Source organism: Saccostrea cucullata, unplaced genomic scaffold (assembly GCF_032062105.1).
Source record: "Saccostrea cucullata isolate Sc308-1 unplaced genomic scaffold, CSIRO_AGI_Scuc_v1 ctg5838, whole genome shotgun sequence".
Taxonomy (NCBI): Eukaryota; Metazoa; Mollusca; class Bivalvia; order Ostreida; family Ostreidae; genus Saccostrea; species Saccostrea cuccullata.
The window spans coordinates 151,779-165,838 of record NW_026919849.1 but is presented as its reverse complement, the minus strand read 5'-3'; the positions used below and the strand labels follow the sequence as shown (position 1 = coordinate 165,838).

The 14,060-nt window shown below is 34.3% G+C and overlaps 1 pseudogene; it reads left to right on the top strand.

Moving 5' to 3' along the window:
- The first annotated feature begins 8,655 nt into the window (after window positions 1-8,655).
- Window positions 8,656-10,181, top strand: LOC134239342 (uncharacterized; annotated as a pseudogene).
- The last annotated feature ends 3,879 nt before the right edge of the window (window positions 10,182-14,060 follow it).

Here is a 14,060-nt window from a genome sequence, read left to right as displayed (position 1 = left end):
GTGATACATAATTAAGTGCGTCGTTTTTGATTTCGATGAACGGTGTTGTCATGATTTCAAAAAATAGAAATTTATGTGAAATTCCTTTAAAACGCTACTCCTTCTACAGTTTTGGTCTGATGGCAATGGCTAGTTTTCTCTTCCTTTGTTATAAGTACAAACAAGTAGAGCTATAGTCTCGACGTTGTGTTGAACCCAATGAATCATTTTGCCTCGATTATAGTCAGAAAAAAAAAACTCATGGCTGAACATATCCAGTCATTTGGACGAGTTAAGATTAGTGACAGTGAAACTGTAAATTCGCTACCATTTTTCTACTAGTGAAACATTGCTGATATAATGCAGGATGGGACGTGACCTTGACTCGAGTTCAAAGTCCCCAAGGATAAGATGTTTTTGGTTGGATGCATGGACAGAAAGAATATCTAAATGAAATGTTTGAAATTTTCCAGACGGTAACACATGGATAATATTTTTATAACGAGAGCTAGTCATTGCTTAGATCAAAGTCATTTGGAGAGATCAAGGTCACTTGGAAAGTTCAAGGTCACATTTACACATGTATATTCCTTTACAGTCTTTTTCCTAGCTAAACATTGCAAGTTGCTTCTCTTAAAAGGTTTAAATTTTCACTTGTAGAACTTAAGAATGTGGCTTTTGACCTAGACTCAAGGTTACGTCTTCTTATCCGTAGCTCCAACGGAAGACCTATTCGTTGCTTTGCAACGAGCTCGGCTCTAGTTTTACTTACATGTATTCGTATCTTATATCAGTTCATGACTTTAATTGTTACATATGATAAAAATGAAAACTTATCATCTTTATTGTCACAATATTGTAAATATTACTCCAAATGCTCTTCCATACATATTGGAGTGTTTTACTCACATGAATCGATGGTCACTGAATTGTTTTATACCCGGTGTAGAGCTGCGGCATCGGATGGAAAATCTGTTTGTAAAATTTATTGATATTTATAGTCACGTATCCAGGGGTTTTGGTCAGGTTTATCAGATTAGTTCTGGACACCACCAAACTGTGTTGCGGATGTGAGATAAGGACCCATACTTAGTGGATTGGACGGCTCCCATCTGTGTGAAACTGGGATATATTATACTTAGTGTTACCTGTGTGGACCATTTGAAACCGTAGTGGACATATGAATCCTGTGAGGACTGTTTGAAACCTGGACCTTTTGTCTTTGCATGTGTAAGGGTGTGAGAGAATACAATCCAGTAAGTGTTATTTTCCTGTTTTTCTTAGAAGTTTGTGTAAGTTAAGGTTTATAGGTTTAAGTACAAGCTTTGTTACGGAAGACCATATTTGTAATATAGTTTTTTGTCACATTTTTATGTTAGGCGTGTTAATGAGAATTTATTATGTTAAATAAATTAAGTCATTATATGTGGTTGTTCAATATTTTAAATAGGTGACCTTTTTATTGGTGTACATAGCCTATCCTGATGTTATACTACGTTATGAAGGAACTTTCTGAGTCTGCAGACGACTACTTCCGGTGATGACATGTACTTCCGACCACCACGTGGGGGAATACCAAGGATATATGGTCTTTCGAATTCGGGACACGTGGTACCAGTGGCGTATATTCCATATAGGCAAAAAGGCTGTAGCCTATACACATTACTCTCAAGAATAAAAATTTGGTTGAATAAAGGGGCGGGGAGTTGATAATAAATCGTACCTATTAATTTATTTTGTTGGAAATGAAAAAAAGCTTTCTTTTTAATCCGCACGTTTATACCTAATCATTTATGTTTACAGTTTTGCTTTAAATTTAAGTACAAAACTATTCCCTTAGCTTGACATTTTTTAAAGCCAAAGTTCAAGTGTTATTAATATCAAGTCTGTATCAGAAAATTTAATCAAAAGCAACAGGATCCCATAATATGAGCAGGAAACGAAATTGGTAACTTGCATTATATTTGTTAGTCAACATTTTGATCGAATTTTGATTATTTAGTAAGGAAGTTTCCATATTTTCGAAGCGGATATCAAGTAAAATGATAAGTTATCAGTTTTGTTAGGTGGTCTTCACATCACGATATAAACTGTATAATATATGTACAATATTATTTTCACTGGTCAAATTAAAATTGCAGATGTCTGAGTTTGCAAAAGTGGTCCCTTTGAACACCCCCCCCCCAATACCTATCGAGAGGAAGCTCCATGTCTACCCAAGCTTTGCAGCTCAGGTTAAATATGTGGCTTCACAAAAGCCTACACACTATAGCAGAAAGGAATATACGCCACTGTACTGATGTCTGATGTTCATCTATGCGCTACACTGGAGCCCGAGTTCATTTTGAATTTTTGTACATTTGTAAATAAATTGTTATTGTTGTAAAGTGATGTTTTTTTTGACTGGCAAAGGTAATCCATTTACTAGATTGGTAAAGGTCATTTTGTTAAAAGAACCTTACACAATTAAAAGTAAATGTGACATACATTAACATCCTATATGTATATAAATGCAAAATTATAAGAAACTATAACAGCGCTTTACTAAAAATAAAATCTAATAAATTATACAATTGTCATGTTTAATTGAAAAATTGATAAAAAATAATTTCACATATAAAGTATAAAACAAATTGAAAACAAAATAATAACATTTCAGTAAACAATATCTGAAGAATTAATTTGTATTCTATCAATTAAATCATTTTTTAAATTAACTGAAATTCAAAGGCCATGTCTACAGAATATTAAAACTTTCTGAATAAAAAGTCTTATACATGTAGTAATTAAATTCAACACGGTAAAAAAATTAACGTTACAGCATGGCAATATATATGAGCAATTAGGCAAAAAATGTTATGTGTTGTATTTTTAAAAATTGGCATTTTACATGTATTTAGGGAGAAAAGTTCTAAACGAACAAATCAAGCAATTCTTGGAGTCCTCAAAAGTCCCAAGAAAGAGAAATTAAAACTCTACCGAACTTAACCTAATTTGTAAATGTCCTTTTTTGCCGTTTTTAGTCAAGTGTGTTTTATTGTGTATACTTATGTAGTTCTACATGTATATGCATGATTGTTCTATATTAATCAGAGCAAATCTAAGACATGCATTTCATTTTTTTTTGTATGTACCTTTTGGTATTGTTTTTATTTTTTTTTCTTGTGACAGGCGTAACACATATTTAAGATCAAATAACGCTGTTGTACATAATGTATATTTCATTGGAATTTGTAATAAATGCTCTTTTCAATTCAAATATTTGTTGATATCATTATTTGGCAAAAACAGAGCAGAGTAGATTCTGGTAGAAGAATGAGGATTGGTACTTGAAGTAAAAATAGACGATGGTATAAATGCCATCACCATATTGGAATTGCATGCAAAGACCTACATTAACACCGGTGACAACTAAAAACAATGAAGCGCATTGAAGTGGTAAAATATTCTGTTTGTATGAAACGTTCTGAGTCACGTTTTGAACGTCAAAAATTACAGAATGGCACGCCCATTTCTTTAGAAATGAACAAGAAATATTCGTTGCAATATTTTGGGATACCCAACTCTCTGGGACAAGCAACATGAGTTTCACTGAAATGGAGATTTTTAAAGTTATAAGAGAGATTAAGAGAGTTGCAGCTTCTGTAAAACACGAATTGCAACGAAATTGTCAATAATTATGAATTTATCATGTTTATTGGAGTCACCGTAACACATGTATTGGTCGAACACGTGCTTACTCTGTGTTTATGTAGACTCGTCAATTTGATTGGATATTAAATTTATGGAATACCTGTTCTACAGGTATTCGAATGAACCATTTGACCGATTTTTCCTTTCTAAAGAAATGGACGTGTCATTGTATACATGTAACAATCAACGTTCTAAAGATAGCTCAAAACGTTCCATACAAACGGGAAATTTTACCACTTCAATGCGCTTCATTGTATGGTATGCATGAGTATTGAGATAGACAAATATACAATGATGCATGTAATGTAAGATGAAAGCTATATGTATTCTCCTAAAGAGGAGGACGCTTTAGAAGGCCCTTAGAAGGCTTAGAGGATGGGGTGCAGCCTCCCCTACTTTTTCTTTAAAACTTAAAGTACGACTTAAAAGAGGTACTTGTAGACATGTGTAGAATAGTTGTAGAATGTGAGAAGGTTGCACAAAGTTCAGTTCGTTGAAAAAACTTTTTACAATTTATCAATAAATAATAATTGTATTATTTTGATTGCACAAATCTTATGATTTGAGAAAGCCGTTGACCCTTATTCAACTTCAGCACAGGGCTTGCACGAAGCATCCATTCATGGAGTAGAAGGAGTTGGATTCGTCAAGGTGATGAATAATTGAAAACTAACGAGAAAATTATTTGACCAGCAAAAATACGGTGAATTGTCCAATCAGGAAAATTCACCTTGGGGTAGGGTAGGGGTGGAATGGGGGGGGGGGGGGGTTCGACAAGAAAAAATGAATACATCAACGTAATTTGTAAATTTTATCATACTGCATGAAAAAGTCAGGTGGGATGCCAACCAGCCTTATAGAACAATTCAATGGTTTAGTTTTAGTGCTAAAAGATTTTTTTCTAGTAAAAAATTGTAGGAAGACCCCCCCCCCCCAAAAAAAAGAAAAAAACATATACACTACATTTGTATACGGAGTCCAAACTTATCATTCCCACTAAACAAACATAGTCTAATTTAGATCCGACCAGAGAGCGATTCAATTTAGGTAGAATACGAGATACAGACTTTATTTCTTTAACCTCCTATATGAGTTTTCAGTTTAATCGCAAATTTGGATAATCAAAATCCCAACGATAATAATAAAAAAAAAAAACAAAAAGAAAATACACATATGGACAATTTTCATAATTTTCGGCCACATAGTCAAAATATTTTTTGGCATATTATGTTTTTATGCGTTTTTTTCCTTTCAGTCTATTTTCATATAAAAAGTGGGTTCTCTATTGTAGCCCCGGCCTATCCCCGGGGGATATGATTTGAATAATTTACAATCTACACTACCCCAGGATGCTTTCAAATAAGTTTCAAATTCTCTGGCCCAGTGGTTCTTGAGAACAAGATTATTTACTAACCCATCCTATTTTTGTATTTTCTTGATTATCTCCCCTTCGAAAAAGACTTTAATAAAATATTGTAATAATTTAAACTTTCGTTCGACAAAGGGTGCTTCGTACCAAGTTTAGTTAAAATCAGTGCAGTGGTTCTTGAGAAGAAGGTGAAAATGGGTAACTTTTTTATAGACGGACTGATTATGGTCAACGGATGATAAAAAAGCCCACAAGATTTCAATTCAGGTGAGCTAAAAACCTTGAACAGCACATCGAGTGCAATTAAAATCCATTGCAAACTCTTTTTTCGCTACTCGTCCAAATCTCATCACATAAAATCATGAGACAAAACTTGCATAAAGTTGTTTACACTGTTAATATAATTCGTCGAATTCAAGTAGAATGAATTTTTTTTTCTGAATTTAATATATACAGATTTTAACATTTTTTTCTGCATGCAAAAGGGTATAATACATCGTAAAGGAAATCAGTTCTGTATACATCGAAGTCTTAGACTTTAGGAAATTTCAAATCGGGGACAAAGGATAAACTTGAGATATCATGATTATCATAATTATTTTATATTAAATTGGTTGTAAGAATGTACAAAATCTCGAATAATACAATTAAGTATAATAATGAAAACATTCTCAGAAAGTTAGAGGATTTTTTTAGAACCGAAAGTTTAAGAAAAAAAAAGTAATGCAGGAGACCTAAGCAACTACATAATTAGCTTGATAAATAAAGTCTAAATAACATGATTGTACAAAGGTGGAAGCTGAAAGTTGGGTGAAAAAAGCTTACAAAACAAAGTAAATGTCAAGTATATAAAAAATGATGTAATGTAAGTGCTGTCATCAATCGAAGGTCAACACAGTCACATAATGAAGTTTTTAATAGGATTTATATAACATTCATAATTTTAAAATTTATAAATCATGATGAATGTTTCGCTTGATATATTTTGATGACACTCTTAACACTTCCACCCAGAAATAAAAAAATATAAAAAGCCATACACGTTTATTTTATTTCTTTTTAAATGTCGCAAAAAGTAACAAATTGAAACTAAATATCCTCGGAATTTTCTAGTTTAAGGTCATGAGGAAAATACTTGACAGGATATATATATTGCATTTATTAGACCTGTTCTGTATAATTCTTTGTTTGGGACAACTGCTCCAAAGGACTCTTTTACTCTTCGAAGATGTTCAGGTCTAAGTGGGTAGAATCATTTCAGATATATCAAGGTACAGTGTAGTAGCGGGAAGAATTATTACTGGATTAAGATATAAAGCCTCTCGATCAAAGTTTAATAATGAAATATCATAAAAAGGAGCACACGGCGGGTAAGACCGGTCGGCAGGGGATGCTCACTCCTACATGGCACCTGATCCCACCTCTGATGTTTTGGATGTCCGTGCTTGCTCTACTTCTATTTTGTTTTGCTTTAGGATTTATGAGCTTTAATAGTGCTTGTTATCTCCATATATTTCATTGAACTTAAGATGCATTTTAATCGGATATATATGACATTTCCGTAGATCGATCGACCTTTTAAAGGTATGGATAGGTTCACGTCGTTTGATTCCTTCTTTTCTATATGAATGTATTTGTCTGAATGAATTGGAACTGAATACATATGGTATACATTTCATGCAGATTGGTTGCTTGTAATATTGATCTTTAGCATACTGATCTAACATAGAATGGGAAAGGTAAAGGTACATGTAATGAACAGAGGTCGATCTCCAGAAATCTATAACCAATACAAATACTAGTATGTGAAAAGGGGAAAAAACACAAGGCCCCTGACAATACCAGAGGTGGAATAAAACACATTTATTTTTGTTTTATACACCAACTTATTCATTTTCTGATGGTATTATCTAAAGAGAACATTCCCCTAGCAGGCCAACACTTTTTAGAGTGTGACAATGAACATGTTAAGGGAACTGTGAGTCTTATTGCAACCATTGTCACCAAAAATTGTGTAAACACTACACAGATAAACATCAAAGAAGTTCAGAAATAAAATCAGAGCAACACAGGTTCTCCTACACAGGTCAGGAGTCAGAGTTCTGTCCCTATGGAATCTGTACTGATGTCCTCGGTCATATCCTGGTGTGTAATGGTGTCAGTGGGCGCACTTGTTTCATAAGCCGGGTCAAGCCCGTTAATATTCCGGAAGCAGGCAAGTCACTTGTTTCAAATATTTTTAAGCCGCCGGGCGGTCAGAAAGTACCCTGAATCGCCCGAAAAATTTCGAGCGGCCAAATGAAAAGCAATACATGTGAAATATTCGTTTTTTATCATTTGGCGTAGTCTCAGTGTCAATAAACATACAATACTGAGATAATAAGTGACTTTTACAACGTGTTTGTTTATATTTGCACGACCAACTTTTTTTTTTTTATTTTTAAGCTGACGAGGCCCTGTATGCTCCAAATTCACAGATTGTACATTGAATGGATCTTGTAAATATTAAAACGAAATATATCCACTAAATCGGTGTCCTCGTGCGTTCAGAGAATTTTTTTTTACAGCAAAAGCACCAAAACCAGCCATTTCCGGCTTATTTTTCACTCGTTTCAGCGACACTAACCGGGTTAATATGCCATGTGATTAAAGTGAACCGGGTCATCGCCCGGCTGTCTGAAACTGCAAGTGCGCCCAGTGACACTGTTCACCTCCTTGATCAGGACGGTCAATTCTTGTCTCTTTAAATCATAAAACAACAAGGGGTAGAGTTGGTGTTGGTTAGAGCCTAATGGTGACGAAATATTGAATACATGTACATCAACATGATCTGAAAAATTTCCTATATTGCAGAAAAAAGTCGGATGGAAGGCCACCCAGCCTTCAGAACGATTCAATGCTTTTACTGCTTAATTATTTTTGCTGGTAAAATATGACAGAAGATCCCCGTTAGCACATATACAGTACATGTAAATTCGTAAAGGAAGTCGTAGTTAATCATTACACAATACACTAATAGTCTAATTTAGATATGAACAAACAGCGGTAGAGTTTAAGTAGAGTGCCATTATAAGATCCACGTTTTATGATTTCTTTTGACTTTGCTAAAAGCTAGTTTCTTAGAGCATTTCTTTTTGAGCATCTTTATGTCTGGAATAAAAAAGAGTTTATTATCAAACTTGACACTTATAAACTTTATATCTTTAAACGAAATATTTTGGAAAACTTACAGAATTTTGACATGTAAACTAGTAATCCTAGACCTTTTCAAATCTATTTTTTTCAATCAGAAAGTAAACTACTATTATCGCATTATTTCATTCTGACCATAAAGTTCGCTTATAAATAGGTAATTCCTAAAAACTGTAAGTAAATTATATATTAACATACTTAATTCTTTATATGAACTATAAAGCGTTATGAATTAATGTGTGGACTTATGTCTCCTTTTCAGACAGGCTAAGGGAATTATAAGAACAAATTAATTATTCATTGCTTAATGTAAAGATATAAATATATGTATTTGTATTGTAAATAAATATCCTACTCATGTAATGTAGAATACATTCTTTTCCTTTTTTATTTACCTGTTTACTAAGTAAACTTATCAATTTTCATCTAAAACGGACCTTCCTCCCAGAGCCCAACACTTTTTAGAGTGTGGCATTGAAGAATGTGATAGAAATAGAGTTCTGTTGCAACCCTTGTCATCAAAGATTGTGCATACAATGTAGAGATGATCATCTGAAAAGTCCAGAAAACAAGAACCATGAGGTTGTTCTTTACCAGCAACTCAAACGACAACTTCCTGTGCAGAAATGCAAGATCCACCTCACAAAAGATGTAGACATGCTCTGTGAAAATTGCTAAGTACCAGTATGTTCCATAATGTGTTACACAAAGAGAGCATCTGGTGCATGTATTTTATGATCTGGAAATGATTTATGCAGATAAATATGTAAGCTTTCAAGAGGATGCATATGTCTCCAAAATCCATGAGTATTTTCTACCCACATCACAGGGTTTACAGAAGGAGATTAAAATAGATTCCTCATAAATCAAACACATTATGGACAACATTAGAACATCCATGAAGACTGAAGGTGAGTCCCTGAAACGTCTGGTGGACACAGTCATATCTGAGAACTTCAATCAGATAGACCAGATAGAGAATTCACTGTTAGAAGATCTAAACACCAAAGACATGACCATGGATGATTACATTAATTATCTTAATAATCTTGTCAAAGAGCTCCACAGATGCCTGTCCTCTACAGAACCCAAGAAATTAATGTCTGAGAAGAAACCACAGATCCGATCCATACCAGAGACAACAAAACCAGTTACACCAGGATTTATTGCTGGTCAATACAACAAAAGTGATGTCACCAAATTACTTGGTAAAGTACATGTTCCCAATACTTTAGCAGAGGAGAGAAATAAGGCCCATCGAAAGTGTCTACAATACAGCAATGAAATCTACACAGAAACAGATGAAAGAAGACAGAAAGAAATCTGGCAAGAAACAAACAATGTCTCTATCTGCCTTTGTCACCAAGGTCAGGGAGTTTTGTGTACCAGATCTTGATAATGTACACCATCTTGTCCAAACAGATCTACAGGGGAATGTGATACAACTGGTGGAGACAAAGGTTACCATACAGTCACACAGGATGGAGATTTGATATTTACAAATCAAGACGAGAGAGTCATCAATAGGATAACACAGGAAAAAAATATCACTGAATTCATTAAATTTAAAGACTGGGAACCACTCAGCATACACTCCTCCCACATCAACGGGGACTTACTGGTGGGGATGTTGAATGTTAGAGAGGCTAAAGGACTGTTTAAAAAGAGAAAGAATAAAGAGAAAAGTAAAGTCACCAGGTACAACAAGACAGGAAAAGAACAACAGAACATAAAGAAGGATGACAAAGGACAGAGACTGTATAGTCATCCACACTATATTACAGAAAACATCAACGGAGATATCTGTACATCAGATTTTGACATAAGCGCAGTAGTGGTGGTGAATAAATCAGGACAACACAGATTCTCCTCCACAGGTCAGGAGTCGGAGTTCCTTCCCTATGGAATTTGTACTGATGTCCTCAGTCACATCCTGGTACGTGTCTAGTCTACTAGTCTTGTCTACTCCTCTCCCGATCGTTCCTTCAGCGTCAAAAAACGTATTATTTTGTTGATTTCTTTATCACTCAACACCTTGACATCCTTACATCCTTAAGCATGAAAACATCACTGTTGGGTACTGTGTAATATTTTCTGTCACGTAAAGAACACATTAACTGCTCTTTTATATTTTTGCTCTAAGTAGCCTCTTTTAAATTATATAAATATTGTTGATTTAATTACGGAAATCTGTCTCTGCTCCCTTTGATTTTCTGCATCCTTGAAATGCCTTGACCAAGAGTTGAGCAATTTTTTAAAGAACAGGCACGTAGCATCGATTTTGAAAATGGGGGGGGGGGGGGCAGCCATAATTTTTTTTTACTTACCTGAAAAAGTTGACAAGCAAAAACAAAAACGGGGGGGGGGGAGAGACAAACTTCTTTCACTACCAGTTCCTTTCAATATCCATTTTGTACGCTTACAGTACAGACATTCAATGAACATTTTCAAAAGTAAAAATATTGTTGGCAAAAAAAGTTGGGGGCCTAGATACCCCCCCCCCCCCCCCCGTGTTGCTACGTCCTTGAAGAAAAAAGTCTTCTTTGAGCTCATAATTCATTTTCTTAACAATCCTAGGCTAAATTCAATATATCACTTGCAAATGACATATGTATTGTTCTTCATATCTGAATTTGTTTTGCATCAGAAATATGCCTTCTCCTTTGGAAAAACACAAAGTTCATAATCACAGGAAAATTTTGTTGGAATGTCATGCCTTATGATTAGACATTCATTGACCAGTTAATTAAAAAATTGCACTTACCTTTATAACTGTCCACTAACTAAACTTTTGCAATAATTGTAAGTTTCTTTTGATTGTGTTATGGTGTAAAATGCGATATTTTCGGACTTATTTTAAATTACTGTGTAAATTAACTTTTCGGATTTTGTGTAAAATGTTGTTAAAACTTTTCATTTATTTCGGCAAATGTGATAAATTATATAAATTCTACACAACCTTAATCCCACCCGAGTCATAGTCAGAGATGGACAGTTAATCCTTTCATAGACTTCTGTTTATATTTATTGACACTTAATCTTTCATCTTTAGTTCTATTATGTACATGCTGCTAAATCATGGTTGACCCAGAATTAGCAGTAGTAGACGAAAAATCATCTCGTAAAATTTGGTGGAGAATCCGGGAAATGACACCCGGGACTGCTGCAAATACTTTGTAGTAGTCAGATCCTGGACCTCTACCGAAAATAAATAGCGTATTCCTCCAAAACAGTGTAGATACAGATTAAGCAGACGTATTAGGACAGCAATGAAATATTCTTTCCGACCGCAGTGGAGACAGAAAAAGTTTCCTTCATATCAGCATCTAGTGTGCGGAAGGTGCGGAAACGTGCATCCTTACATTTTATGTTTTGCAATAAGCAAGAAGTGTGACCAATGCCATAAAATTGGTCATTATTCGAGGATGTGTTTAAAACAGATGAAGAAGCCAGCGTCAAAACGCGAGCATAAAGAACCACTAATCCCGAGCAAAAGGAAAGCTCGAGACATGAAACGACTTAGCAAAAATCTCAAAAACAAGCAAATTTTGCGAGAACTACCATTTAATTCCGTTAGAGACAGCCACTTTCGATTATATTGTGACACATCTTTTACTTTGCAAACTGAGCTTAAACATCTGAAAAAACAACTCCACATGTGTAAAGAATAGGGGAGAAGTATGGCAGTTAAGAACAGCCGTGTTAGAAATCGAAAAATTACAAAGCGACAACAGGAAAATAACATTATTAGGAACACACGAAAAATACGTTAAAATTCAAAAATTACAAGAAGACGCCCAGGGTGACAAAGGACTCAATGCAGAGGAAATTAAACGACATGGGAAAGGACTATAGTCAGTACATAATGTAAATTCAAGAAGAAGCTGAGAAGACAGCCAAACAATTAAGGGAACAAAACAACGTCTTGCTGATGACAATCGAAACATTAAAGGATGAAAGGGATCATCTAGAATCCATCATTTTAGAAAACCAAGGCCGTTTTCTATACCGGAGATGTCAAGAAAGACTAAGAAGAGACCGGTTTTATTAAAAAAAAATCAAAACACGAGGACCTGTTTTACACGAAGATGGATCATGTGTTACAGTGTACACAATTCCTCAAGTAAATGTTGGCTGCATAAAATATAAATTGAAACTAGACTCATGCATCACCTATTTTCAAAAATGCATTTCATTTTATGAATATAAAACACAAAATGTGTACAGTACGTTTTTATGCGATTATTAAAATTCCATGTTCTCAAAAAGGGACTTATCGTTTTTTCAATAGGTAATGAGAAGCAACTTTATATATAAAATATCAAAAACATATATTTTTACAAATTCACTTTATGGAAGTAAATATATAATATATCTCGTAATTTATTAAGGGAAAGAACATTCCGATTGACAATCTCTCTAATGTTTAGAAAACCTTTAGTTCTGAATAACTTCTCCCACCTCAATCTCCATACACCAACACTTAAACTTGTATGTATAGAAGGACCGGGCTGCAAAAATTATTACATAAACATATGTATTGAAAGATTACACAGATTACAGAATTGGAGCATCACATGTACAAGACTATCAATATCATGTTATTATACATACTTGTATATATACATGTAAGCTACCCCTGACTTTTTCTCATTAGCTAAAAACTGCTCTTTATACATATGAAGCATTCAGTTTTCTTCAATTTTTCTAACAGAAATATGGTAACAATTTGATTGAAATAAATAAATAATGTTATTTACTATAATTTTTACTGTCTGTGACAAACTCATCATGGAAAAAAGTCAAGTGACAACATACAGATCAAATTTTTAAAATGTTTTTAAATAATGATGTAGGAATGCGAACAGAAAACATTTTGTAAGTTTTAACCTCTGCAATAAGTCTTTCAATGTGCACACGCTTTGCAATCTTCTCGGTAAGCACAGTGTCTGAGACTGACATCTGGCATGGTGATGAAGCCATTGGTGAAATATTCAATACCAAATTTAAATTACTGAATTCCTCTCTAATAGTAAACCCTTTTTCAGCCATAATAGCATCCCAATCTTTTACGTAACCTTTTAATTTTAGTGATTCAAAAACATTGTAAAATCCCGACTATTCACAAATTTGTTTATCTGATATACATCCCGTAAACAATTCCGATGCAAAAATCACTGAACCATTTGGATCACAACCAATTAAATCTTTCAAAGTAGTACTAGACTTATAATCCCTGTAAAGCTGTCTTTGCAAACCAAGTGAACATGGTGCTTGTTTTCTAAATCAGTACCATCAATAGTCACCAAAGTAGTGGGGTAATCATTTTAAAAATCTTTAGGCATTTTATTAATAATTAACCATCCATGCAAGTTTGGTTTTATATGGCTCACAGTAACTTGGAAATGAAACCTGCACCAAAAACTTAACCTGTTATCTCAAACGGAAAATGTAGGTCAGATTCAGCATCCGAAACAAGTCTGGTAGTATGCATCCTAAGATGTACCATCCATGCAAGTTTGGTCATTTAACCTGTTCACTCAAACGCAAAATGAAGGTCAGATTTATCATCCGATGCAAGTCTGATAGTATGCACCATTAGATGTATCATCCATGCAAGTTTGGTCATTTTAGTGCTCATCGTTACTTGGTGAATGAGACCCGCACCTAAAACATTAACCTGTTTACTCATGCAGAAAATGTAATTGAGATTCAGCATCATAAGCAAGCATGGTTTTGTGTATCCTATAATGTACCATCCAAGCAAGTTTGGTCAACATAGAGCTTAAAGTTTCTTGGAAATGAGACCTACACCAAAAACTGCACC